Source organism: Azolla caroliniana, unplaced genomic scaffold (genome assembly GCF_043228905.1).
Source record: "Azolla caroliniana isolate FFs.n. ecotype wild unplaced genomic scaffold, voAzoCaro1.0.p SCAF_17, whole genome shotgun sequence".
In the NCBI taxonomy this organism is placed as follows: domain Eukaryota; kingdom Viridiplantae; phylum Streptophyta; class Polypodiopsida; order Salviniales; family Salviniaceae; genus Azolla; species Azolla caroliniana.
The window spans coordinates 7,320,482-7,325,242 of record NW_028230452.1 but is presented as its reverse complement, the minus strand read 5'-3'; the positions used below and the strand labels follow the sequence as shown (position 1 = coordinate 7,325,242).

Sequence of the window (4,761 nt, the reverse complement as noted above, 5' to 3'; positions counted from 1 at the left end):
TGTTAAATGAGTAAGCCTATTAAGGCTATATTTGTAAATAGCCCTAAGTTCATATGAGTATAAATATGACTTAGGGCAATCACTTTGTGTGTGGTCATATTGTTGTATGTGCATAACTGTTGTATAGTGAGAGAGGAGATACAGAGCGACCTATGTTGTAACCGTCGGTTGGCGAAGACATAGAGCTCGAGGTCATTGCCTCCGAGTCTCTGATAATTGTACCTTCCTTATATAGTGATAGTTTGGAGTGTGTGGGCTCCCGTGGTTTTCCCCTATTAGGGTTTTCCACGTAAACATCCGGTGTACTCTCTATTGTTCGCGTGTGCACGAGTATTCATCTCTATTCCCATTTGTGTGTTTGACCCTTAAAGGAAGTGATCTAAGACTCGGTTGAGGCCGAGCAGTATTCTGCGCTATTCCTTACATTTGCATGGTTTCTTATCCAACTTATGATACTGCTATAAGTGAACTCCGAAGTTTGATATTGAGACATATTCATTCGCACTTAACTATATAATATTTAACATAATTAAACCACATTGATACATCGAAAAGGGTCTACAAATTCCAACTAAGAGGGGAATAATGCTTGTTAGATAATGATACCCATGATTTGGTTTTGATCAAATTGTGTTGTGGTCCTGAAGTTGACCTTGCCTAGGCCACAATTTATTTAGTAGGAGCATATATCTTTTAAGGATCCGTACCACATCAGTTGGGTTGTCAAGAGAGAGAGTTCTTTTCAAATGATTGTGAAAGTAAACATTCAGTTTTCTTTACAAAAGAAGGCAAGAGAGAGAGGGAGAGATCGATTTTATTTGGTTATAAAAAGCAAACGAAGACTTTGTCATACATAGGGAAGAGCTAGACACACAATGACGTTTTCTAGCAAAAAGGCACTTTTGGCTTTGATATTTGAGGCACATAAAGGTGATTGCATCATAAGAAGAGGGCTCCCCAACGAGGAGGCACGGCGGCGACGGGATCGCTTTCAGAACTTGTGGCATCGCTTTTCAAAACTCTGGGTTTGAGAGAGTGATTTGTAAAGCACATGTTATGTAGAGAACAAGGTCAAATGCCCTAACACATACACATGTGTACACATACACATAGGTTTGAAAGTCCCATTATTGATTTGATCTTACATAGGTAATATACTATATATATATACCTAATACAGGATTGAAAGTCCCAGCTTGTCTTTTTGTCTTAGTTCATCATTGTCCAAAGCCTGAAGAATACATACATTTACTTGGCTTTAGGAAGGATCCGACAAGCATGAACGACAGCTATGGCGTTCCTCCTCCTCCTGCACAACAACAACAACCCACGCCCCCTCAACCCACGCCCCCTCAACCTGGTCATCATCCCTAATTCCCTTTATCTTTTTTTTTGTTTCTCAAATTACTCCTCCTTATTTTGCTTTCTTCGCATTGATTATATCGTATAAGCTATCCTCATTCGTTTCACACATCTCTTTACCTACCTATCTTTCATATGTCTCCAGATCTTCTTCTTCTTCGCCCGGATTCCATACATTCTCCATTCATTCATATGTTATTCATGTTTCTGAGAGGATGAGGTTCCTTTTGTTTTCCTTGTAGGGCTTCAAATTATTATCCAGAATACCACAGCAACTAATGCCGAAGCAGGATGCGTATTTGGAATCGGCTGGATATTGTAAGTAATGGTGTAACCATCAACCAACAAATCTTGATACTAAATCGACATAATAAGCCTAATATGTGGGACAACCATTCAATCAACTACAAAAACAAAAGCAAAAAAACAAAAAAAGGCTTGTATATAAGTTCAGATGGCAACATTGCAACAATATGTTTAATGCATCTTTGGAAATTCAATTGGATTAGAGAGAAAATGTACAAGGTTCACATACTTGCAATTATAATCTGTTCTCCTGCATTGTGTCTAACATGTTGTGTGTGTGTGTGTGTGTAGGTTTGGTATTGGGTGGTTCTTATATCCCGTGTGGATTGTGGGCGCGATCATGTACTGTAGACCGCATAAACCAACAGACAAGCCTGGCCTTCTCGGATGCGTTATAATGGTGAGTAGATTTTTCGATAAAATACGGCCTTAGACATTGGAATGATTCGATTTTAAAGTTCGCAATGCCATTGCATGTATGTATGTGATGAACCTCCCAGACACTCACTACATGGGATTTAATTATACATCATACACCATCAAACACGCTAAATGGCTCGATTTGTTTTCTTGCAGAGCATCATTGGGATTATCTTTATCATTATTATTGCTGCATTATTAGTGCTGCAGCTAATAACGCTTCATAAGAATGCGACGTCATTGGGATTGGGAGGAGAATAAGTGCGTGAAAATAAAATGGCATCCGGCAAATGCATTTAAATTTTGTTACTCTTAAATTTATTATTAAATTCTCACTCTTAAACATTGTAGCTCTTGTAACATGTACTTCTTTGGAAGTTCATAACGTATTATTATTATCATCCCATCAATATTGCACACAAAGTTTTATCATCTATACAAGCTCATAACGTATTATTATTATCATCATCCCATCAAATATTGTACAACAAAGTTTTACCATCTTTACAAGCTTCTATATTCATTCACTGTGGATCACAAGTTCAGGCACCAATCTTCTCACCTTAACTATAGCTACTAACAATGAAAAAAGATATATACTACATTTCCCATGTGAGGCCTATGTAAAGAAAGAAAGAAAGAAAGAGAAAGATATATTAAGTCTTGACTCTTCTAAGGCCAAATTTGGCCCACCAGACATCAATTCTTGACATCCCCTTACATAGCGACGATATATTGTGAGAACCAATAAATTCCTTTGATTGTTAGGTAGTTGCTCCTTGTTTTTCACATTTACAATACGCCATCCTCTCTTGATTCCTTTAGGAAAGCCATAAATCATTAATCAAACTTAAGTACAAGGCTAATACAATCTAGAATGTAAGGGATCTAATCCACTTTAGGAGTTGATCCATATCGAGGTTATGACACCCATTGCATTAGATGCCCTCTACATGCATTTGATATATATTGGATTGTGTGGACAATGTTTTAGCACATTTGGGAAATTTTTCATAACTACTATGAAAATAAAAATGATAGTGTTTGTTGTAGTGTAGAGTTGAGAGTCTCTCTAGTCAAAGAAATGCAATACAATATAATATAAGACTTACTCAAATCAATATATAATAATTTCAACATTGAAAGAAAGGGGTTGTTTGGATGAAACATTATTCTTGGATGTCGAATATGAATAAGTGTTGAGTGAGCAAGCTCAACGGGATCCGGATTGGCTAAGTAAGCTAGAGCCAGATCAGCATACGGAAGGATGAGCCGGATCGGTATCCGAAAACAACCGGCCGGATCGGGGAGACGAATCGGAGAGCCAGATTCGAGCGGGAACCGGAAGCGTAGTTGTAGCCTAGACTACTAGGTTATCATTGTCTTGTAGTTTGTGTCAGTCGCTCGTATGAGCATTGAAGTACCTGTGAGCTGTTTTGAGGACTTGTATAAATAGTGTTGTTTAGCACGCTGTATGTACAGAGTTTTAGAGTTATTTTGAATTTGAGTTTACGTTCCGCTGTCTCTATCTCTCCCGCGTATACTCTCTGTGTATTAAGCTTCTCCATTAAACCTTCATGTTATTCTCCGTTGTTATCCGGTTGAGCTAGTTCTATCTAACGCTTCCGCACGTTTACATTCACATGGTATCAGAGCGCGAGGGTTGAGAACCTTTGCAGCCGACAGACACTTTCAAAGACAAACCCTAAAACCCGGTAAGGACAGATAGAGAAAGATATGGACAAAGGTATGGTGAGTTTACTTCCCACAGAGAAGCTCGACCGGAGCAACTATGTGTCCTGGTCATATAAAATGCATTAGTACCTGCTGGGGCATGGATATTGGAGCTTTGGGAAGGAACGAACGAGGTAGCGCCGGAGCCGGCACACAATGACTTCCTAGTATGGGAGCAAGGGGCGAACTGAGTATTGTACTACCTCGCGTCCTGTGTGTACGACCAGATGCTTGGCTACATAAAGGATGCAAAAACGCTGAAGGAGGCTTGGGGAAATCTGAGGAAGTTTTTCGCTGCGAGTACCACATCCCGTAAGTTACAGCTTCGGCAAGAATTGAACAACATCCAGGAAAGAGACATGTTGGTTACAGATTACATCACCAAGATAAAGGAGATTTGTGATGCACTCGGGTCTATCAACATGACGGTGGATGAAGACGAGATGGTATAAATCTGCCTCGGTGGTCTAGTGCAAAGGTACAGGCCAATCCGGACAGCGATCTGCACCTAGGAGAAGCCACAGACTTTCGACTTACAATCGATGCTAATGATCGAAGAAAACCACGCAATTGGGTCGAGGACCACTCAATCGGACGACCGGATGTTGTACACGGAGACAGATCGGTCCCATATACGTGGTCGGCACGCAATGGAGGCGGTCAGCAATAGCAGAACCAGAGGAACAGAGGTAGTGCCGACAGCAGTTCCGGACCCTCCACAACTAGGGTGAGTCAAAGGGGCGCTAGATGCCGGCAAGGAAAAGCCGGCACGGAATGCTAGTACTATGGCAAAAAGGGCCACAGGGAAAGCGAGTGCTAGAAGAAGCGCGTCGATTCGAACAAATCTGGATCCGGCAAGGTTGGTTGGGAAAACCGGCAAAGCTCGCGCTACGCAAAAAAATCGGAAGGATCAAGAACCGGGAAGACTGGTAAAGGGCC

The 4,761-nt window shown here is 40.7% G+C and overlaps 1 long non-coding RNA gene across 1 annotated transcript; it reads left to right on the top strand.

Moving 5' to 3' along the window:
• The first annotated feature begins 1,593 nt into the window (after positions 1 to 1,593).
• LOC147853036 (uncharacterized) lies at positions 1,594 to 2,274 on the top strand. The gene is made up of 3 exons (XR_015531316.1): positions 1,594 to 1,680; positions 1,960 to 2,068; positions 2,245 to 2,274. It is a non-coding gene; the product is annotated as an uncharacterized LOC147853036 (long non-coding RNA).
• Positions 2,275 to 4,761: the final 2,487 nt, after the last annotated feature.